Raw genomic sequence first — 14360 nt, 5'->3', positions numbered from 1 at the left:
TGCTCTTCCTTTTCCCAATGAAATCCCTCTGTCCTCTCCCCAGCACCCCCAAATCCCATGACAAGCTGCAGTTAAATGGCTTGAAGCCGAGCGGACACCAATGGGCCACAAGTCAGTATGGCCATAGGAGCCAGAAAGCATGAGAATGAAAGGGCAGAAGAATAGGGAAGGAGTAATTTAAAGCAGGAAGGAAGAAACCTTCCCCCATGGGAAGGGATCGTCTGTGCACTACGAAACAGCCTTGTGCTCCACTTGTCGTTGGCTTTCCCTGCAGTCGGGGCCATCGCGGCCACCGGCTTCGTTGGGTGCAGGCTCAGCACAGCGTGGAGCTTGTGTGACCGGTATAGCCCTCGGGGCTGCCTTGTGCAATGCGTGGCATTTCCTGGCCATAATGTCCTTTTGTACAGCTAAAATAAGCTGTGCATTCTCTTTTTAAAAGCGTCCCTCTGTCACTGTGTTATTAAAATAACATGAATGTCCCTCCAGTCTCTGGGTTAGTGGTTAAAATCTGCTGTCAATTACCAAGCAAAATGTGAATGAAACGAAGAACAAATTGTCTAACTTCATCAGTGTTGTTTTTTCTTCTTCCCCCAGATAATAATACCTTAAAATAGAATGCCTTATTAACCACAGACCAGAAGGTTAATAAGTACATCAACAAAACAAATGTAGTAAATTAAAACAATGCATTAACATTCATTAGTATTTCACTGTTGATTCCCAAACATGCTGCTATTGCTATTGTGTTATTATCAGGCAGTAATTGTTATGTCAAAAGATAGGACCCATATGGTTCAACGAGTTCCTCTGGGACCTTTTTCTGTATGGAAGTCAATCAAAAATATGATTCTATAAGGAAAGTCTTGAAGACGGGAGAGCTGCTGTCAGAATATGCAACCCATGTGAGAGACTCAAGTGACTGTTTTAAATAAAAGTTTTTTAAAAAGTGAGAGTTAGGAAACCAGCAGTAAAAGCAGAAGGTTTGCTCACAGTACGTAAATCTCAAATGACTGTTTTTGCCAGACTGGATCCTGCTATCTTAGCAATAGAAAATACACTCTAAACACTTCAGGAAAATTCAAACTTTGTATATATTTTCCTACCCATAATAACTGAGAATGCTGATCCAGGTGAGCTAAAATGGGCCGTTTTGAACAGCATTTACCCTCTCAAATACCACAACATTTAGGTGAAGCCTGAATAGATAGAAGGTGGCTAATGTACCGCATTGAATACCCTGGCTGAACTTGATTGCCATCAAATATTAAATCCTGTCTTATGACTCAGGTCTTCATGATAAACATTTAATCCACATAATTAACTTCTAAGGTGTTATAACATACAAGATGTATAATCTCTCAGCTGCCTCTTCTCATTCAGCTGCCCTCGTCCTCACTTATCTCCCGACCATCCTGATGGAAGGAGTCAGGACAAGCCGCGGTGGCTGTGCCGTGGCCCGGGGTTTCGGTGCCATCTGATGTCCGCCTGGGACCTTGTGTCACAGCGTGCTCCAGAATCCCCGTGGACGGATCCCCGCACAGCGCTGCGGCACCCAGCTAAGAGCAGCCACGTCTGCACAGCGAGCGTTTGCCTAGTGCTCTCTGCAGCATCCCTTTCTTTTTCTTCCCTCACAGCTTTGCCTCCTCTTCTTTTCTCCTACAGCTTTTCCCTCCACCCGGGAGCAGAGCGGGGCCGGGCTGGGACTGGTTTGCTCTGACCTCCCGTGCCTGGTGCGGAGCCGCAGCCTGCACAGCTTCCAGCAGCCCCCCGCGCCTTTCGCTCTGGCTGCCTCGTGCTTCCACTGAGGGTTTATTCCTATCGCTGTTGTGGATTTGTAGGGTTTGGTGGGCCGTGGAAATGAACAGAAACCCTAACTGTAGGGTTTTGAAGCAACACTTGGATTACATCACCGCCTTTGTATTTTCATATATCCTTCGCAAGTTCATTGTAAATTACTGTATGCTCCTTACTTCACTATTTTAATAGCCCAAGCTGTTTTGCCTGGCTCTATCTTGCTGTTCTATCTGGCGGTTTGTATTTACCAGGCACACGGGTTGTGAAAAGAGTTGCGTAAGCTGGTTTCTATGGTAGGTTTCTATTCGCCATCTGCTTGACTGAAAAAATATCTTTTTCAGTTAACACACTGGGTCTGGTGTTTGCATCTTTTGTTTCCTTCCAGATGCAATCTCAGAAACATAGGAGGGGCTGCGAGGCTTTGGGGGGGAGGAAAGGCTTTTTGAAATAGCCCTTTCACCCAGCTGAGAAATGCATTGTCCCCGCTTGAGCACTGCAGGAAACTTAACGTCCTGACAAAGCCTCTTTCCTTGTACCCAGCTACTTTCCATGGCACTGCTTTATCATAAAGGAGATAAAACTGTAAGCCTCTTTCTAAATATACATTCATCCTGTTTCTGGGCTCGTTTCCTAAGGAAACCAGAGTCTGTGCTCCCCATCACTTGTTCCCCTCCTTCCCGAGCTGCTGTTGAGCCACTGGCCTATTTCTGCCCCATTCAGAAGAGGGGGCAGAAAAATTAAATTCCCACAGGTTTCACGTGAACGCAGCTGGGAAAGGGGAGAGGCCTATTAATGACCCCAACGAGAGATACGCCGGAGCGAGAGCCCCCCCTTGCCAGACACCGGGGCGGCCACTCCAGAGAGGGATGCTCTGAATGTTCTGTGCATGGAAAATGGCTTTAAATGGAACTTGCGGCTCAGCAGACACAAATGCGTCCAGGCAAGTCCATAGGAAACTGCTCACGGGACTGCCTGTTTCCAGCAAGTCTCTCCGGCTAAGAATATCAAGCAGGGACCGGGCGAGCGAAGCCTCTCTAGAAGGGCCTGGATGGGCAGCAGCAATAGCGGCACAAGAGATGCGTGATGAGATGTGTATTTTGGGATGACAGAAAACCACAGTCCTCAGGAGGAAAGGCTTCTGTTTTCCACAGCTGCATGAGGCAGTGGAAAGGGCAGGCTGTAAGATCACGGGTTAACAGCCGGAGGAGCTGAGAGCAGGCACGCAGCGTATACACCCCAAAGCAATCCCGGACCTGTGATTCATCCAACACCCACCACTGCGGATTTTGCCACGCAAGGGGGATCAGCAAAAGCAAGGGCTGCCGATCCACTTCGGTGAGCGTTTCTGAGAGCAGCCTCCCCATCGCCGAGCTGCACGAAACAGCGCGTGCAAAGGCGCTGTGGGTGGCACGCTGCCTCAGCCCCTCCGCGCCGGCAACGCAGGGTGTTCCCCGCACACCACCTCTTCCTCCCATTCAGCACGGGGAAGGCATTGCCATGCACTGGTGCTTGGCAGCCCGACGCTGTCGCAAGGGATCTGGCAGCTTCACCAGCCCAGCTCCTGGGCAACGAGCACAGTCACAGATTTCTTTTGGAGGAGAAAGCTAAGCCGCACCCCGGCTGTGCTCTCTGGGAGGGGAACGGGGGAGCCGCGGCGAGGTGCACGGGCCAGCAGCAGTCCCCCCACAGTGGTCCAGGTGTTGGCCCGATGAACAGGTCACCTGGAAGGTGAAGCCAAGGTGGTGCACAAAGTGCTTCTGAGACCCAACTTACCCCCTACAGGAGACAGCCCCGCTGCCCCTACGCCATGTGGCTGTTCACAGGACATAACGCAGCCTCAGCTGTTCCTGAGCGTGTCCCACTGGCAGCTGTAATTCACCGCCAAAAGTATGTAAGGGCGTTTTGATCGAAACGTATTTTCTTCTCACATGCTGTCCCCTCAGCCATGGCTCACTGCTGTCTCATTTTGCGTGGGAGAAATATTATATATGCTTCAAGCACAGCACAGGTACAAGGCTGAACCTTTTATTTTCAAGCTATAATAAACTAAATTTTTAGAGGAGAAAAATCATCAAGGTAGCATCTACTCTCACGGTGTATGATTTTAAAACAGAGGAAGCATAAGTCTCCTGCGGGAGAGGAACCTGTTTCCAAACTCTCTTCTCCCTGGAGTGTGAGCTTTCACAAAGACTCCGCAGCGAGCAGCGGGCAGGCAGTACAAGAGGAGGGATGAGGTACCCATACGTCGGAGCAGCGGGCGCTGAACCAGCCCAGTCATCAGGGTGCTTTACTGTAGAAAAATGTGCACATCCTGAAAGGTTTGGGCATTTGCAGAATTGTTTTTGCAATCTACAGTTTTAAAAAACAAACAAACAAAAAAAATTTAAACTAGAAAGTAATTGCATGTTTTTTCTCCTAAAAAGTGAAAGAAATATGGGAACAAGGGAAAAAGTATAAAATTTTGTTTCAACAAGCAACAGCCCCAAGTCCTGAGCAGCTGGAGGGGAAAAAAAAAAAAAGGGAGGCCCAGGATAAGCAAACCAAAATTTGCTAGGAGGGTTATAGCTTGTTTACAGCTTGTTTACAGGGTTCAGCCAGAGCACAAAGCACAGAGAAAGCATCTGGCCACAATCCCTTTGTGCATTTTAGCAGCCTGCAAATGAGAACTCAACGAAAAATAATCAAACAAAACAACAAGAAGGAAAGTTTTCTCCTGACTGCTCATCAGCAGCACCCAGGCTATGTTTCAATGATCGTTACCCTTTTTGAAAGGCTGGAGAGCTCTTAGCACGAGGTGTACCTGCCTGTCCGCAGCACCCAGACCTCCTCGCACCCGCCTGCGCCTGGCCGGACACTGCCTGTGATTGCGGCCGCGCTCTTCCTGGGAACATTAAACAAAATGAGATATCCAAATAGGTCCCTCTGTCACGGCCTTGACAGCTCACCACGTAGGCTTTTTGCATTTAAGTACATCGGGGAAAGTTTCCGTGCCCCGCAGAGCTCTTCCTGTTGCTGGGGCTGTTTCGCTGTTTGACGGAAACTCTGTCTCTCGCAGGCTGTCAGTCGCTGAAGCTGAAAAATCGCCTGCCTTGGGAAGTCAGGTTTTAAGTTCCAGGTACACAGGTAAGGCAACAGCAGAAAGTCTTAAGGAAACATTTAAGTGCGAAAAATAATAGTGCTGCAGTTAAAAGACTGAGCCACTCCAGAGGTTCACCCATCTGCCTTGGCGGTACCTCGCCACAGTCTGGAGGAGGCAAACATCCTAAGCTGAGCCGTACTTCAGTCAATCAGCCCCGGTTAGGAGCATTGTATTCTGTATGAAGCAGTAAGAGTGAAGTCTTGAGGACCAGGACATTTTAAAATTTATACGTATTTATGTGCAGTAACTTATGAAAACCAATTCTGTCACTGCATGCACCGAGGTTGTTGAGCGCCGTTTGTATGAATCATGGGGCCAGGCCAGAAATTACATTAAAAAAACCTTACACCTTTAAATAAACCAATAAACAACAGCGACAAGGAAAAAAGACAGCTATTCTTTTTGCAGGAGGGAGAAGCTAGACCTGCAATCACAGCTGGGGTCAGCGTGGGAACTCCTGGCAGCGGCTCCCGCTGCAGCCCGCAGCTGCCGGAGCTGCTCAGGCAAGGCAAGGTGTTTCTTACGTGCCCACATAGACACAGTGTCTCCTAGAGCATTTTTTTACATCTTTCGTGAAAAGCTTCAAATGAAGCAGAATCCTAAAGGTTGTGCTCTGGCAGGGGGAGCACAACCCAGAGAGACGTAGGTGCTGGGTTTGGGCCACGCTGCCCAGTCGTGCAGGAGGTCTGGGAAGGAGTGTTTGGATATAGCTACTCTTCCCAAGAGGATCATGCCGCTATATCCATCGTCTGCCAGCCAGCAAAGCTTCCTCAGGGAGTGTTCATTTTGGCTCTGAATGGGGTTATCCGCTTCCCACTGTCTCCTGTATGCAGTCTATATATTAGATCATCTGTCCTGGAAGAAGGTTTAGTTCTTCACTGTCGGTTTCTGCTTTGTGAATTAGCTGGGTACTAACACCGGTTTTCTTGTTATCCTGCAGAAAGACTTGCACCATAATCATACCAAAGTTATTTGTGTATATAATCTTACAGTGAGGTTCGGTTTGAGGTCCATCTCAGACTCTCTCTTGTTGTTCATCTTTATTTAAACCTGAGTGCATAGGTTTTATACCCTTACTAAGTGGCAGTTTAAGGCAAGTTTTTCTTCATTCGTGGTGAAACATACCTTTTGTCATGAAGGTCTCATTCAAAAGGGAATTAATTACTTTGCTTTTGCTATCTAAAATCTTTTTTCTAATAAAATTCTATTTTTAATAGGGTTTTCACCTTCTCAGATCTAAAACTGTGCAATCTTTACTTTCTTCCCAAAAATTTTTAATTACGAATTCAATGATATGAGTAGTAATGTGTACAAAGCAAGACAAACACACAATCTGCCTGCACCTCAACCCAGGTGGAGGGGCAAGATCCTTCCAGAGCATCCCCAACCAAGAGACAGGCCTGCCAGCGCCAGGAAGATGCAGAAGCACCTTGGCCATCTCAGGGCTTTGGCTCAGCAAGATCCTGGCAACATCCGCTTTTATTGTCTGCTGAGTTGCTTGTTTTGGGATAAGATAGGTATGCACGGGGTACGTGGTGTACAAAGAACTATTGCTCGGTTTTTTCACATGATTTGTGGCTTCGTCTCCCTTTGCAAGGCCCAGCTTGCATTCAACCCTGGGAGACGAAAACCACCCTGAAAACAGGGAGTGTCTAAATCAAATCTTCTGACAAGATTAAATGGGACACTCGTGAAAAGAAGAAAGAAATGCTCATGCACCTGTGCTTAACAGGTATACAGCTCTCTGTGAAGAAAAGTAGAAAGTACGTTTTAAAAAAAACACCTCTTCCTGACAAAAAGACTGGAATTAGTTCTGGAAACAGGTTCTTAGAGAACGGTGGCAAAATCCTCCTGGAGTTTTCCCATGCCATGGTAAGTGAGTTTCAGCAGGTGTAACAGGATATGCAAGGGCATCTGTAAACATGCATCTGTAAATTAATGACTTACAAGTTATTAGGTATATTATTGACTGAAATAAGAGAGTTCAAGCAATGTTTGGCATTGACTTTAAAGCTGATTTAAAACAAACCGGAGCACAATTCTGAACAAGAGTTCAGCAAAACCTTTTCAGTATGTCAGACAGACTAGGTTTTACTCTCTCACTTCCCAGAAGAGGCATGGTTGCTCTCTAATTTCCAGGGGAAAATCACATGTAATATAATCCTTTGGTAAAAAGGACAGACCTCAGGGTGCGAAGGAAAACAAACTTTATTCCACAGGCAAAGATTAAACAAAAATTCTTCTATTAGAAAAAGTATCCAATCTTCAGATATTAGCAGAAAGAGGGAATTACAGCTACAATAAAAATAAACCAACAAAAAAGAAAGAAACAAACATGTTTTTCTTCAGGAAAGAAAGTAATATTCTGTTCAAATAATGACAGGAACTTCTAGCCTTTTTTTTCCTTTTTTTTTTTTTTAAATTTTTTAAAGAGCTTGAGTAAGTGATATATGTTCTAATTTCTCCCATTCACAATCTGACGATGGGCATCTCTTTTTTTCCTGTTGGCGCATAATTCCCTCCGTCTGACCCAACTCCAAAGTCCACACATATAAAATCAGCCTCTGCGACGCAGCAGGATGTGACAAGCAGCTCACTTTTATCTACCAAGACCAATGAAATATGAAGCTTGCATGTTAAAAAGCATTAAAACATGTGTCCAAAACCAAAACTGATCCTCCCATATGTTTTGAGGCTTTCACCACACAGTACCACCAAGTAAGAACATATTTCCCTGCCTAGGAAGGCAGTTTTTCCACATCAGCTTAGTGCCTCCGTTGTTTCGGCAGGAGCACATTCGTTGTGCTTCTTCACCTTATGTCTCCGATGTGTCTATGTTCGCTGCATTTTGTCAGCTGGAGCGTTCTTTTTCAGAGCCTGTAACCTGACCGCTCCCCGGGAAGCCCGCAATAGCAGTCAGGCTCTAGCTCATGCTTATCGTGTGTGAACCGCAAGTCTTTGGGTCTTTAATACTAATCAACCAACCAAATGATAAATTAGATTTAAAGGGAAATCTTTGGGGAGGAAAGAACAGATTTGATTTAATTACAATGACATATCTTGATTATTTTTTGTATTAGTACTGAGAATCTGCACTTAAACAAGTAATCTTTGTCCTAATAATTAAGATCGTTTGTCCCTACAGGTTATTTCCTGCCTGAATCAGAGGCTGTTGCTGTGCGAAGGTGGAGGGCTGCGCCAGTGAGAGTGGGAACAGAGAGACAGCTTCTCATCACAGCATCACCCGCCTCCCACGCAGGAATGCACCTCCTTCGCAACAGCAGAACCTCGTTGCTGATCACTCCAGGATCACCTGCAATGCCTGCTTTAATGCTATGAGCCTCTGTAAGGGCTCTTGGGGGGGAAAGCCAGTGGGCATGCCAAGTTTCTGGGGTGTCGGGAGGAAAATCTGGGGACTCCCAGAGCAAAGCAGCGGAGCATGATGTCCGCGCAGCTCCTCTTGTCTCCTATGGTTCCTCCAGCACCTGTGAACTTACAGATGAGCCCCACAGAAATGCTGGGACAAGCAAGGATCTCCGTTCCACTATCCACTGGCAGATATGACCATTTCTTGCCTGTGAGACTGGAACACCCAAACCCCGCATGCCTCATCATTCATCTTTACTTAGGCAAAGATCCCATGTGGGAGACGCGTATGAAAAAACACGTAAAAGCATTTGCGGTATTCCCATAAAGCCTACATTGGTGTTCAAGGAGAGGTTGGGCAGCCCTCCAGCTATCCTTGCTCTTGCATGAAAAGGATGGACCCCATGACCTCTCAAGATCCCTTTCAGAGCTTCCCCTCTGTGTCGACACTTATAATTACTGGACCATGCCTGTATTTGCACTGTTTCACTAGAATGATGCTTACATATTTTGTAAGGAAATGTGCACCATGCAGGCCGTTTTATTATTATTATTATTATTATTATTATTATTATTACTATTACTATTATTATTATTACTATTATTATTATTATTACCATCTCAGATATTATTATTAACTTAAGAACTGCTGAAAGATGGATCATGGTTCCTCAGGAACTGAATAATGTTTTTCTCAGGGGCTTCGACGGCCCAAGCAGTATCTGCAAATGAAGGAGAGGAACAAACCAGCCACAGCAGAGAATTAGCTGCAGGAAAATATGAACCTATTAACTGCAGCACCACCAAGTGTCAGCATTGAAAATACCACATATCGGGAACATACCAAATTTCTACAGGAACTGAGAGCGCGAACATTTAAAAAAACTTGTGGGCATCTAAATGAAAACAGTTTAATTTAAAAAGTTTTTGGAAAGCTGTGTCAATGTCTGGAACCTGTAAGCCTTCTTCCAAGTGTCAAATTACGTTATGTTGTGTCAAGGTAATATTAGCACTTTGAGAAAATAAAACGTATTTCCAGTTAATAAGGGAATACTTTAAATAGGAATTTAGATTTTAAAGTTCTCAACATTTTGTATGGGTTCATATTTGTTAGCTACATATGCACAAGCACACACACAACTAGTCAGCAGCTGTCGTACGCTGCAATGTGTGCAACAGTCACAGCTTTCAGCACGGGTGGGGATCTGCTTCACCTAACAGGGTCAGGCGCAGCATGCGGCAACCACCGACAGATGCTATTTCAGAGAAAATCTTTCTCTTTTGTAAGTGTGTTATATTATTGTAGCTGTGACACACCTTACAGACATAGCTCCCTTCCTGGGACTCGATTAGAGGACTCGATTGCACCTGGGTCCTGAGAGTCGCATCCTCTGGCCACATGCTGATGTGCCTGGACGTCCCCACAGGCTCTGGATCAGAGGAGATGGGGCATTGCGAGCAGCTCCAACGGAGCTCCAACAGAGCTAGGTACATGCTTTTGCCTTGTCAACAGATGTCAGGGACTACATATCTATGACACCACCACCTTTTTTTTTCAGCGTATAGTAAGCAAAAACAATGATTGATGGCTTTTTTGATTTCCAAGCAACGTGAGATTCTCAGTCCCGTATTGTTAGCATTTATTATCTACAGGTGCCTTTATATCCTATGCAAGACAAGCCAAAGAAGTGTCCTCCTGCTCCTCAGAGCTGGCCGTGCTGGTTGATCCAAGATCAAAATCTTCAGCGGGAATGGAGAGACACAGCACTTCCAGGTAAAGCAAAGAAACCCTCATAACCCATGTATTCCCATGGTACATTTTGACAGTAAAGCACTACCTATTTTTTTGTGATTTTCACATCCTAATTTGCCTTGTCTGGCTGCAGCCGCACTCTGCTGTTCCTGCCACTGCCGGTAGCTGTGCGTGCCCCTGCTGAGCATCTCTTCCCTGGCAGGGCCGGGAGACGGGGAGCGCCGAGCTACCACGGCTTCCCGGCCCGCACTCAGCTCGGGGCTGCGCCGGCCGCCTTGCCCCTGCAGCAGGCTGCCACAGGAGCACATCCTTGACCTAATTAATTATGTCACACTTGGAAATGGGACGTAGGCTCCCGAGTCACTTGTGCAAGTCTGAAAACGTTACCGTAGCTCACGTGCAAAAGCAGAGCTCAGAGCTGTGGAAAGGAGAGCACTGAGGACAAAGCCCCATCTCAGAGTGCTGTGGCCAGGCAAGATGAGCTGGAGACCACTGTACTTGGCACTTTCCTTGGGGCCTCCGTCCCACGGACATCCACAGGAGCCTGGAAATCACCAGCACGTGCTGATCTGTGTGTGTGTGTGTTTTCTGGATGTGGATTCCCATTCCTCAGAGACAGGCTCAGGCATGGATGTGTCAGCTGGCTTCATGACTGCACCAAGCAGGGGGAAGAGTTCTCTCTCTCTTTATTTCTCATATTTCTGATCGTAATCACCTTGATCATGATTTGCTTAAAATGCAACCACATACAAGCTCCCTCCTCTGATTAATTCTGGTTCTTCTGGTGATTTGCACAAACAACAGTCCCATGGCAAATGCCTATCATCACATCACTTGTCCTGCTGAAAGCCGTCAGTGAAAAATGGGCAGCATGTAGCACCCACTACTGAATGCTATGTCATAGTGAGCCATTCAATGGCTAACGGCTACTAAAATGATCATGTAGACCAAGCACCACCTGCTGCCCAAAAAAATTAAGGTCTTTAAATCCATAACTAACAACCCCAAGCTAACTGCATCAGGCTTCATCAAATAACCTGCTGAAAGTCTGAAATAACCTGAGGAGACCTTGCAAGAACAGACTGTAAACCTTGTCCTGCAGTCCTTATTCTCTCATACTCTCCTATAGCCTTCACAAAAGCATAGCAGCACTATTCCCACCCCAAAATTAAGAATAAGGCATTCAGATTCATAAGACCAGTCTTCAAAAGATCTCATGGGACTTTGCCAAATACAGCAGGAAAAATACCTCTGTAAACCTTACTTTCTTAACTCCTTGTGTTACACTTAACCTTAGTCTTCAAGAAAGCTCAAGACCACCTACAATTCCTGCAAAGTAAGAATAAGACATTCAAATTCAGCCTTGAACTTGCCTCAGAATACCCTACAGACCAGCGAGGGAAATGTGCTTGTCAGTATTTCATGTCCCCCTAATCCTAACTGTAACTGGAACTGTAACCCCATAAGAGGGAACACAAGTCTTGCCTGGAAACTAAGAATAAAGGCATTCAAATTCCTTCCTATGCGACTGTCTTGGAGGACCTCTGAAGTCACCACAGCAAACTGCTGCTGGGATCTGATTTTCCTAAGCTTGACCTGAACTGCCCTGTTGCCCAGGTAGTCTGAATAAGTCTTCATTAAATGTCTTCAGATCTACCTTCCCTTCACCTCAGGAAGCCTTACCACATATAACATGAAAGATGCCTCCAAATTATCTTTTCCAAACCCTAAACTGAGTTGTAACTGTCAGCCTACAAGTGCTTAAACACCTATGTCTCCTCCAAGTTTAACAACCAGGCATTCATATATGACTGTACCAATCTCATGGCAAAATCCGGCAGAAAACCTGCTTCTGCAACACTTATTTTCCCAGATCCTAAACTTAACCTTAACCTCAACCCCTTTAGATTTATGAAATCCTTTAGAGTTATGAAACCTCAATTTTTACAAATAAAGCGTTTCTCAGGGCCAGTTCACTGCTTATCTCCACGAAACTTACTAAACACAGGAGGAAAACTTGCTCCTGCCCCCAAACCTTACTTTCCAAACTTGCTTTGTGCTCAGCTTTCCAGGCTGAAAACCGTCGCCAACCCGGCTATCCCAGCCGCCCCTAACGTTCTTCAGCCGCACACGGCGCGCTGGGCTGCAGGGAGCGGCTGAGCTGCTCCCCAGGCGGAGGGCAGCAGTCCGGGCCGTGCCCGGGCGGCGTTTCTAAACCGACGGCTCTCCCTCGGGGGCGGCGGGGCCTGGGGGACTCAGCCCGGCGGCCGGGCGGGTCTCCCCGCTGCCGGGAGATGGAGCTGCGCGCCCGGCTGCGCCCGCAGCCCCCCGCCGCCCGCTCCGCCGGGGCTCGGCACCGCTCCGGGGGCGCGGTGGCTGACAGCCGGGAGCCCGAATTTAAACATACTGCAATCATCTAAATCCTAACCCGACTGGGTTATGTCGGCTCATTACTTCACAGCGCTTAGTGGCGGTGCGCGAAGCGCTGCGGGCGGGTAGCTACAGATCTACAGCCGGTCCGTGGCACTGCCGTTTCAGCCGGCAGCAGAGCTGAGCTCCGACCAGAAGTAAACCAGCAGATGAATAATACTGAAAATACCATTTTCAGTTGATAATGATCTGAAAAAGAAAGGGAAATTTAGCACGGGAAATGGGAACCAATACAGTCCTCACGTGATGATAACAAAGAAAAAAAAAGTGATATTCAAATGTGAGGAAAACAGCCCAAATTAATAAAAAAATGTATTAAGATTGATTTTTTCAAGAGGCACACTATATGAAATACAAGATGTTGAAGTCGTTTGCTAAGCTAAATATTCAGGTGCAACACCATAACTAAACATTAAAATCACATGCAAAAATAATCTTAAAAGATCACTGGAAAAACGAAAGCTAAATTTTAAAAAGTATAAGAGTATTTCACTTGGCATACATAAATTAACATCATTTAAATAAAGCCAGAAGAAAACTAGAAGATGTCTTCCTGGAGCATAGAGAAAACCCCAAACAAGAATAGGTAACGTACAAGAAACGAATAACAGATGGACCAACTGGAGGATTGTGCTTAATGTAATTAACATTAGCACTCACTGGTAACGGTTAATAGTCCTATACCATCACACATCCCAAAACAAAGCCTGATCAGAGATGCATCAAAGGACATGAAGTGAACCCTGAGGCTTAAGTGACATTTGGATCGTTGAAGACATTTTCATCAGGCTTCATGAGAAGCTACAGCTATTGGAGAGAAAGAGATGTGAACAAGTTTTCATCTTGTAATCTCTACATTTTCTGTAATAATTAGCCTTTCCCACCAAACTATTAAATATGTTTAATTTCTTCTTGTCTGTCTCTAACTGCTACTGACTTTGAAGGATTTACCCTTTCAGCTGTCACTGAATAGTAGGAACCCATCTGAAATCACTGCTTTGCAGTTTAAGACAGGAATCTGCTTTTACTGAAATTCAGCATGAAGCCAAAGAAATCTTTAATATTTACCAGATATGACTTTAAAAGGTGAAAATGTTCATGTCACTAGAAAATCCTTTGTATTTTCTAGTAAAATTTAAAATTTCCATGTGAAGTTGCAGGATTGCCTTTTTTCAGTCAGAAGTACAGCTCTATTCAAAGCATTTATAAATAATAATTCCCAGCAAAACCCTTTTTGGTCATAAGGTCTTGTATTTGAAAGCTCAGCAGTGTTGTAGTTTGATAAGAGGACTTACTTAAGAAAATGACAACGTGCTTGTAGGTAATAGGCAAACTAAGATGGCACTCAGTAGCTGTGATAGTTGGTTGACTATTAGCCTCTTCGTCATCATGCTTGAGAATAAAATGAAAGAAAAGAAAAGTCTTTCCTAAAAGCAAACGTTATCCAGGAGAGGTACCTTTTGAATTCTTTTATATTCACAAACTCAAAGCCAGTTTGTGAAACGGAGTTTTCCTCTTTCTATCTGTAGGGCCTATCTGTAGGACAGGTTCTTTCAGTGCCATCTTCTGGTAGGCATGATCATCAGAAAGACAGTAGCACTGAAGCTGATATAGGGGTGAGAAGAAGAAATGTCAACATAGATATTTATTTCTGGCAAATTATAAAACAGAATGACACGATGTAATGGCAGGGTTTTTTTCTGCATATGATTTGTATCATTTGTACCACTCATTGTTATCCTTCAATATGTAAACATATACATATACAAATTTACTTACAAATAAATGGAGCACATGGAACTTTGCTATTTAACATCTAGAATATGTGAGAAAGATTTTCATTCAAACAAATGTAAATGTAAAAATAGATTTTTAAGG

The sequence above is a fragment of the Calonectris borealis genome, chromosome 6 (genome assembly GCF_964195595.1).
Source record: "Calonectris borealis chromosome 6, bCalBor7.hap1.2, whole genome shotgun sequence".
Classification (NCBI taxonomy): Eukaryota; Metazoa; Chordata; class Aves; order Procellariiformes; family Procellariidae; genus Calonectris; species Calonectris borealis.
Note: the sequence above shows the minus strand (reverse complement) of the source record.